The 10097-nt window shown below is 48.1% G+C and overlaps 1 protein-coding gene and 1 pseudogene across 1 annotated transcript in view; one reads left to right on the forward strand and one right to left on the reverse strand.

Moving 5' to 3' along the window:
* The window catches only part of LOC132000827 (cytochrome P450 4A11-like), a 62677-nt gene that overhangs the window by 5652 nt on the left and 46928 nt on the right, over nucleotides 1-10097 (reverse strand).
* On the forward strand, nucleotides 2949-8239 carry LOC132000830 (cytochrome P450 4A11-like; annotated as a pseudogene).

Raw genomic sequence — 10097 nt, forward strand, 5'->3', positions numbered from 1 at the left:
GATGGTACTTACTCTCCAGCTCTGTCAGTACTGGTCCTTCAGCAGGGAATCAGTAAGTGGGGGGCATGTGAGGAAGGGCTGTCTTGTGTTGTGTGGATTGAACAAGCCTAGCCCGGGGATGTTGCTGAGGAGGCCAAGCAATTTCAGCTAAATGGAACCAAAGACAGAAACTTCACATCAGCCACAGGGAGATAGTCAGAGGCCAGTTTCTTCATGAAAATTGTTGCACTAATGACTTCCAGATAGTCCGTTTGGAGAAATTGAGACCTTTCGTTAGATGCAGTTGTCACCTTTCTGAGCTAGGATTTGACCTAAGCAACCACTAAAATTTCCTCCACTGACTCCCATTACACGAATGGTATGGATACTGTAAGCACACGAGTTCTACTTCCATAACTGCTATTACCCCCAAGGCCCAATCAGCTCTCAGCTTCTGCTGGCCTAATATATTGCAGACCAGATTTTTCTTCCTCCTACAAATCTGAGACTTCATTTATTCGGTACCTCTGTTATTGGCTAAGTCAGGAATTAGATTGCCATGTGCAGTAGGTTAAAGTTAGTCTTTCAGGCCAGGTGACAATTGACAAGTTAGACAGGGAAGCATATGGGCTCTGAGCCAAGCTACCTGGATTCTACCCTAGTTCTGCCACATACTTCAAATACTTGCTCTATCCCTCTGTTTCCTCATCTGTGAAATGGGGATCATGATGATGATGATCATGATCATGAGTATAGTCCTGTGTGAGTTATACTAATCTCTGAATGTCACCTGGCACAGACATAAGGTCACAATTACACTCTAATTATAAAAATTGAAGATAATGGTAATGTCTATGAATGACTAGCATGTTTTTAGGTTACCAAACCTGCTGCACTAAATAGGGCTGAAATCAGTCAGGAACCATGAAAGGGGAACTCCTGTATGGGAATCCATGACCCAACAGCCTCATCTTTTCCCAGATTCTCCCTCCTGTCTTGGAGACCACAGGCCAGCACAGCCCACAGCACCTGATAAATGATTGCCTGTGCTGACCCTTTATTTTCCAACCACTGTCTTGGTATCTCACTTGGGGACATTTTTGTGACCCCAGTTCCTAAGAGGGGCCAGGTGAAACAGCTGCCATGGAGCACAGACTGTGTGAGTGTCCGCAGCCTGAAAGCCAGTAGACACTGAGTATCAGTCTACAGAGTTACTGCCACTGCCACTATGGGCACCATGTCCTCTCTAATAGTCTCAGCTGGCCCTGACCACATCTTCTCAGGAAGAGATGGCTGTCCCAAGCGGTTGTCTGGAAACCTAACAAACCAGTGGGTGTCAGAGTGACCCAGGGAGAGAAAGAACCAGGCAGAACACTATCTAGCTTTTTGGGGTCCCCAGAGGATCTACTGACAACCCAGGAGCGGGAGTTTCTGGAAGCCAACTGGCTTGGAGAGCAAGCAATCGGAAAGGAGGCAGGCAGCTGTGCTGAAACAGGATTCCCCAGGAGCCCCTGCTGCACAGGTTTGAGCGACCCTGGAGGATGAGGTAACATAACTTCATGGTAAGAGGCTCCCACCATGCAGTCCCTGCACTGGATCCAAGCAGAAGGGTGGTCGCAGCAATGGACATGACCTGGGAGCACAGAGAAGCCTCTTTGTTTAAGTCATTGGACAACACATCTCAGTATAGGGCATGATTGACTTCCCCACCTCTACTCCCACTAGAACATAAGTTCCATAAATCTGGAATCCCTATCAGAGCCTTGCTCATCAGAAACATTTCCAAACTCCTAATCACTGCCGATAACCAGAACTATCTTCATGTGGGCATCCTACCCTCCACCCCCTCTCTAAGCACTGGACCTAAAGAGGAAGCAAGGTTTTATTGATTTGTCTTTCCCTTGGTGACAGCTCCAAAATGGTCAGGAGCTACAAGAGCTTCAGAAAGGGCAGAGAAATATCCATGCACCAGTCCTCGCTGACTATGGGGGAGCAGGGTTAGCCTCATAGTCTATGACCCAGACTATATGAAGGTGATCCTGGGGCGATCGGGTGAGTGCAAACCCACTTGTCTGTTGGAGGGGTTCTTCCCTCTTGGATACATTCCTGGGGACTGTGACATTTCAGGAGAGACTGCTGGCTCAGTCATAAATATCTACTGACACCTCTACTCTAACTGCCATTTTTCCAGCCCAAGAGCCAGCAGAAACCCAAATACAGTTACTCTATTTGAAAGGTTAAATACCTGTAAGGAATTGCCTTTTCGCTTTCTCCTTCCTTGTATCCTTCATTCTTCCTTCCTTCTTTCTATTCCTTCCTTTCTTTCTCTCTTTCTTTCTTTGTTTCTACTTCCTTCCTTCTTTCCTTCCTTCCTTTATTCCTTCCTTTCCTCTCTTTCCTCCTTTCTTTCTTTCTTTCTTAATTTCCTTCCTTCCTTTACTCACACCTTCCTGTTCTCCTTCCTTCCCTCTCTCCTCTTTCTTCCTTCCCTCTTTTCCACTTTTCATTCTTTCCACCTTTTATTCCTTCCTTCTTTCTTTCTAACGTTCTTCACCACAATGGTGTGATCCCAGAACTCAAGACAATTTCTTATTCATGATGGCTTGCGTGGAACCCCAATTTGTTGCCTGTGCTGGCACGTGGAATGACTGAGCCACCACAGAAAATCAAAAACAAAAAAAAGTAAGAATACAAACAAACAAACAAACAAACAAACAAAAAAAGAACACTGGTCAAGCTACTGTCTTCTCACTAGCACTGAGGACAGAAGCTATATTTCTTACTGATGCAACTTCCAACTCAACAGGCCTCTGTGGTGGGACACTCAGTCTTCCTTCCCGAGCCCACAGTAACTATCAGGAAAGACAGAGAGTCCTGGTTGGAAGGCAAGTAGAAGGTGGATTGACACAAACTACCAGCTGACAATCATCAGGAAGAGATGGGGGACAATGGTCTAGACCTGGGGCAGCCTGTCTTCGTTGGTCACCTCCAGTTTCTTGTAATGCCTTTCTTATTTTCAGACCCAAAGTCTGATGGTTCTTACAGATTCATGGCTCCCTGGATAGGTAAGTATATTTAACAAGAACTATGGTTCACCTTCTGCTTAGGTTGCCAACAAATATCCATTTGGCCCAGACAAATATGAGGTGACCAGCACCATAGTCACTCCACTCAATCTGAATTGAGCTTCCTCTCTCTTCTTCAGATAAAAACCTCACCCCTTCCTAATGGTAGGGAAGCCCTCCTGCAGCTCAGTTTCTCCCACTTCACTTCTCAGTCCTCCATAATGATCTCAGACTAACTTTTCATTGAAGTCCTCCATTAACCAGTGCTGCTCTGATTCAACCTCAATCTCACAGCTGTGCACCAGGGTTTAGGAAGTCCCCTTCCTGACATGCACTGTCCTTTCCTGCCTTGTCCAGGATGCCCTTCTTCTGACACCCTGGGTTCCTCCCCAGTTGTCCCCAGTCAACTCTTGAGAGGTTCCTTCCCCACACACACACCCATTGTGGTCCAGGGTATGGTTTGCTCCTGTTGAATGGGCAGACGTGGCTCCAGCACCGGAGAATGCTAACCCCAGCCTTCCACTATGACATCCTAAAGCCCTATGTGGGGCTCATGGCCGACTCTGTCCAAGTGATGCTGGTAAGTTCAACCGCTGCTCACTTGCACACTCACACCCCCAGTACAGTTCACAAAGTCCACTCTCAGACAGCTGTGTCCCTCAGACATCCATTAGACATGCCCCCCAGAATCACAACTTATATCATACTATGAGACAGGGCCCCCTGAGGATGGATGGAACAAAAAAGTATCTGGGCACCTGTTTACATCCACCCTTTGCTCACTGCCCACAGGAGAGACAGTCATCGTGGATAAAGTGTCTCTTCTTGTCCCTGTTCCAGGTCTTTGACTTGGACAGGAAGAGTAGCCAATGCCCCTAGACAACAGGACAAACTGCCCCTGGCTGGCCTGAACAGTAGCAGCTTCAGTGGCATGGTGTACAATTCATGATGTCACTCAAGTGGGCTCTGGGCTAGGGCTGAAGGCTTCTGATGGATTTTAGCCATTCCGTGCAGTGAAATGGAGACCAAGTCTCTACCCTCCAGGGCTGGGTCTTGCCGTAACATCACCTCTGAGCCTGACTATATTTCTCACTCACTACTCAGCTGACATTTGTTGAGTGAGAGGAACTGAAGTCCCTGATATCCCTTCTTTAGAAACTCCAGTCTTACCCCCTTGATCTTTCCTTTGCCTTGACTCTTGCTCCCTAAATTGGGACTTCACCTGTTTTTCATGTGTACATCAACCCTAAGACACAAAATGTTGCCCCTTATTCCCCAGAGGAACAATGTTTTCTGATCTCCTAAAAGGTGGTTACCACTAAACTTCTTCCTAAGTCAGATGGTAAGAGATCATGATTAATTAAATAACAATTAACTAACTTTTTCAGACTACATTCTGAGAAAATACTCACTGGAATACAAACAAATGGCTATATGGTCGTACACTGATGAAACACAACTGCTTTAGAAAGTGAGGGCATCTCATCAGAATATCTGGAGAGGCAGAGAGAGAGTCCAGCCTTGTCACTATGGGCCTTCTGGAGGAGTAGAGAAAGATATATATGTCCCTCTACCACAGGACAAATGGGAGGAACTCCTCAGCCAGAACTCATTCTGGAGATCTTTGGACACATTTCCTTGATGACTTTGGATACCCTTATGAAGTGTGCCTTCAGCTACCAGGGCAACCAACAGGCAGATAGGTCAATGACATCCTTAGCTGCAGGGTCTTATTTCTTACCAACTGGGATGGACTATCTGAAAGGCAGTTAGCACAGCTTGGATGTTTACCAGCCAAAAAAGTCACATTCTGCCGAGAGCCCCTGGCCACAGTCAGATTCAGCCTGCGCCAAGCCTTCATTAGGCACAGACCTTGCTCTCTGCCACAGGAAGAAACCTGGATGCCAAAGTCCCTCATAAAGGGCTGAGGGTCTCAAAGATGTAAGAATGACATGACAAACACCTAGGGTCTCCTGTCCCATTGATTGAGGAATGCTCCATACACAGGCCCACCATACTCCAGGTCACATGCCTCCCTCCATCCAGTCCATTCTGCATCCTCCCCTTTCAGGAACTCCCAGTCCTACCTTCAAGCCATTTGGGATCTGAACAACCTGGTGTTTTCTCGGATGATGAATGTTTTCTACTGGAAAGACATCATCTACAGACTGACCCCTGAAGGCCACTGGAATCACCAGGCCTGCCAGCTTGCCCATCAACACACAGGTTGTATCTGCCCTCTGGGAAGCTCCCCTCCTTCATCAGGCACATCCCAAAGGGACTGGCCCCTTACCCTCAGGCTGAGTCCTGTCCCTGGCTGCCCTTCCAGGACCTGGGAAACACCCAACCGGGTACTCCTCTGGTGCAGGTGTTAGGGTACCAGGTGCTATGCAAGCAGCTACATGTGTCACCCCATGGGTGAAGACTGAATGAGAGCCCCTACCTGCATTCAAGCAGAGCCTCCTTGGGCTCTGCTGTTGAGGGAGTGATGACCTGCAAGCACCTGGTGCTAGAGCTCCCTCCCCAACAAAAACACCCACTCCCACACTCCTCCTGATCCACCTGGCACTCTGAATGGGGCTACTGTGAGTGTCTGTGTCTGGGCACTCAGAGCATTCAGCTCTGCTTGGGAACACTGTTCTGGACAGACCGAGTGATCAAGCTGAGGAAGGCTCAGCTGCATGAGGAGGGAAACCTGGAGAAGGTCGGGAGCAAGAGGCACTTGGACTTCCTGGACATCCTCCTCTTTGCCCAAGTGAGTGTGGCAGGGAAGGCCTGAGGCTTTGCTTACAAGTGTGGAGGAGGGACTCAAACCCTGGCCTCTCTTCGTGTCTTCCCAGGTGGAGAATGGGACCAGCTTTTCCAACAAGGACCTCCGTGCGGAAGTGGACACCTTCATGTTTGAGGGCCATGACACCACAGCCAGTGGCATCTCCTGGATCCTCTATGCTTTGGCCACACACACAGAGCATCAGCAGAAATGCCAGGAGGAGATCCAGAGCCTCCTGGGGGACGGTGCCTCCATTACCTGGTGAGTGCTCATGAGACGGGAGGCGCAACCCTTCAAGTAGAGAATTCCCTGGCTGCCAGGGCTTTGCCCGCCCTTCAGGATAGTTTTGTTTAGGGACCACCTGGACCAGATGCCCTACACCACCATGTGCGACTCTATCCAGGTGTTTGCAGAGAGCTCAACAAGCCCATCAGCTTCCCTGACGGACGCTCCTTACCCAAAGGTGTGAACTTCCCCAATCTCCCTCCATAAACACTCGACAGGAACATGTGCGAGAAATCCACATGTTCTGGGCAGTTGGTGCATGTCTTTCAGAGACATTTCTCCCTCAAGAAAACCAATATTTCCTTTGTTTGTCAGATGAGGTATATGGTATGCTTCCCACAGTGTTTAATCCAAGAAATAAATACATGTCAGCCCCTGAATGCAGCTTTGGGTTTTGCTTTAATATTCTCATTCTTTTTTTTTTTTTAAGATTTTATTTTTTTATTTGACAGAGAGAAATCACAAGTAGATGGAGAGGCAGGCAGAGAGAGAGAGGGAAGCAGGCTCCCTGCTGAGCAGAGAGCCCGATGCGGAACTCGATCCCAGGACCCTGAGATCATGACCTGAGCCGAAGGCAGCGGCTTAACCCACTGAGCCACCCAGGCCCCCAATATTCTCATTCTTTGATATATGAGTGTCTGAGAGACCATCAGACAGAGCAGGGGGATAGGAGGTCTTTCCTTATAGGGTCTAGGCTAATGAGAAACATCAGAGAATTCACCATCATGGCTCAGATCGTCCAGTCTCCAGGGAGGCTTCAGGATGATGGCCGAGAATAGCTGATTACCAGATCTGAGATCCCTGTCGTCCTGCCACATCCTAGCTGGGCGCTCAGAGCAAGGTGCTCAGCCTCTCTGAGGCTCAGGAGCTTCATGGGAACAAAAGAGTTCTGAGCCTTCACTGGAGGGTCGTTGTGAGGATGGAAAAACTGATGTATATTCCCCAAGGGCTCATGGATGGTACTTGATGTGAGTTGTCCCGTGAGTTGCTCCAAAATGTAAGCCTCCAGTTCTTCCCTGCTTTGGCCTGGTCTTGGTTAATCTACTAACCTGTGCACACATGTGTACCTGTTATGCTATATCTGCCCCACCTCTTCTGCAATACTGTCATTCCATTCACAGTGATGAGAAAGGCTCTCACGGTGGCTGCAAGCTGTATGTGGGTGCACCTTGGCCCCACTAGCATGTATGTCCAGCCTTCTCTATTCTGCCCCACAGGATTCTTAGTGACGCTCTCCTTTTATGCCCTTCACCACAACCCAAAGGTGTGGCCAAACCCAGAGGTATGATGACCTTGGGAGGAGGAGGTGGGATGACCTCTCCAGGTCAAACCCTCTTCCTGGCCCACCTCTGGGTGTGCTGTCCCTTGGATGATTGGAAGGAAGGGCTTGAACACACCTGTCCTGGCCCTGGTGCTCCCTCTGCAGGTGTTTGACCCTTCCCGGTTTGCACTGGGTTCCTCTCAACACAGCCATGCTTTCCTGCCCTTCTCAGGAGGATGGAGGTGAGGCACTTGTACCAGAATGGGAGGAGGCAGGGGCTATTTGGGGAGTACATACTTGATGTTTGTGACTTGCTACATTTATGTGGGTTTCTGTAGATATGTCCTGGCATGTTGGAGTGCTGGGAAAGAGGTATGTGTCTCTATGCAAAGAAAGTTGGTAATCACTGAATGCCATGGAGACTTTGACCCATTGCTCTTACACAATCTCCATCCACAATTCAGTATCAGTGGGTGTTCCATAGCTCAGGGTATTCTTGTGAGTTCTTCATTTTGTGAGTCTGACTTTACAGAATTAGATTTTCTCACATATAATTTTCAAGTGCTGTCAAAGTCAAAGACAGGATGCACTCAAAAGTTTTCATTACACACAATGTCAAACCAGCCTTTTCTACTCAACTCCCCATTCTGCCTCCCCACGGCACCATTGACTACATTCCATGGGTTTCCGTACTCAGCTTCCTGCATGCCTCAAATATTTCAGCCATACACAGGAAAGTTTCCTACAGTCTCTTAGGGGCTTCATAAAGAACTTGACTTATCTGTGTTATTATTTTCACCAACCAAATGAATTATTGACTCTATGGTACTGGTCATGTACACTTGACAATTTTCCCAGGTGTCCAAACACTACGTATGATCTGGGCTCTATATACCTTAATATTACCCTTAGGGTCCAGTCATCCAAATGGGCAAATACATAAAAATGAGGACCTTAAATTGCTTTGGGGAGAAAATCCAGTTTGTTGTATAAATACACAATACATGGCATTTGAACATTACCTGGTATGTAAAATGTAAAGCACACATAAGGTGGCTGTTCATTGGGATGACTATATTCCAGCATGGCTGCCGTGAAATCCTCCAGTGCTGCTGAGAGTGTCCTATAAACAGTAACTGCAGGAAACTTTGAAAGCAATTCCTAGAAAAATGTTATTTTCCAAATACAGGAATTTGTCAATCCTTCACATACAGAGTGAACCCAATTTCACACAACATCTTTAAGCAAACTGTGCTTCCAGATACTGCCTCCAGGATTTGTTTCTCACTGGGATTGAGTCCTTCCTCCTAGACATTGGTGCAAGTCATTTGGCTGCCAGTAGAGACAAGAGAGGGGTAGATAGCTCAGGTCCTAGCTCAGAAGTAATGGTTACTCATATTTTATTCCATTCAGGGTGGGATTTTTTTCAGTTCAATAGACATCATTCAGTTTTAAGACTGCGTATTAAGTCTGTCTCTGTGTGCCAAGTCCTCTGTTAAGAGATGGCATACGGCCCTTGACTCCAGGATTTCACCGTCAAGAAATAAATGCCTCCACTCAAAAGTGACATCTTCCTTCCTTCCTTCCTTCCTTCCTTCCTTCCTTCCTTCCTTCCTTCCTTTCTTCCTTCCTTCCTTCCTTTTCTTTCTTTTCTTTCACTCACTCATTTCCTAACTAACCCCACTATAGGAAGCACCAAGTTCCTGGCACTGTCTGACTCTGGAAAGTGATGTGTCCTTGAGTTAAGTGTTAGGGTGATGTCAAGGTCCTGGAATAAAGAGACACAGTGGGCAGAGATCAGGGTGAGGGCAGGCTGGCATTGCCCTTAGCCATGACAATGTCACAGTCAGAGGTGTAGAGAGGGCATTCTCTGGCATTTCCTCAGCTGGAGCTGAACTGGGAAGAGGAGGAGTTGAACAGGTGAAAAGTGAGTGAGCCAACAACCGAGAGAGGACTTTGATGTCAGCTGAGGCATGTGGACATGTTGTACCTGTGATGGAGGGCATGGGAGGCTCTGAGCCTGGCTGGGGCTTCAGGAGAGGAAGTGGAGGCAGGAAACAGAAAAGTCTGGGTTAGGAGGTAGAGGGATGGCAAGCAGAGACATTTCTGCAGTAGAATTGGTAGGCTACAGCAGCTGGTTGACTGAGTGGCTGAGGGGGAGGCAGGAGTCTCCATCCAACCTGGGAGGCAGATGGTGCAGCAGGTTGAGAGTCACTAAGGCTCTGCCCCTGCAGAATATTCTCTGTGCCACACTGACTTCCTTACCCAACTCTGTCTTGTCCTTCCTCTGAGGATCTGAATCCCTGTGCGCCCCAGATGGTTAGGGCCTGAAGGATGGCCCAGCCCACCCCCTATGGTGCCCTGTCCTGCTCTGCATTGTGAAACCAGAAATGGCATGTGCAGAGTGAACAACTTAATAGTTAACTGTTTTACTGATCCCTTGACTTGGCCCTGAGGCTCAAGGTGCTGACCTTCTTGTAACGGGATTTCAGGCCTACTGAGAGCACAGATAGGAGTAAGAGCTAATCCTGGAAGAGTGTATGTAGGCTTTGTCAAAGGTCAAGGGGAGAGTGTGAAACAAGCAAGGTGGGGTAGGCGTAGAGATGTGTGTGTGTCCTGAGGGAAGGGAACTGGGTTGGGCCCATGCAGGAGGGCCCTGAAAGTGCTGTTCCTGGCTGGGGGGTTGATGTCACTTCTCATTTCCTTTTCCCTCCCTAACCCAGGAACTGCATCGGGA

Source organism: Mustela nigripes, chromosome 14, assembly GCF_022355385.1.
Source record: "Mustela nigripes isolate SB6536 chromosome 14, MUSNIG.SB6536, whole genome shotgun sequence".
Lineage (NCBI taxonomy): Eukaryota > Metazoa > Chordata > Mammalia > Carnivora > Mustelidae > Mustela > Mustela nigripes.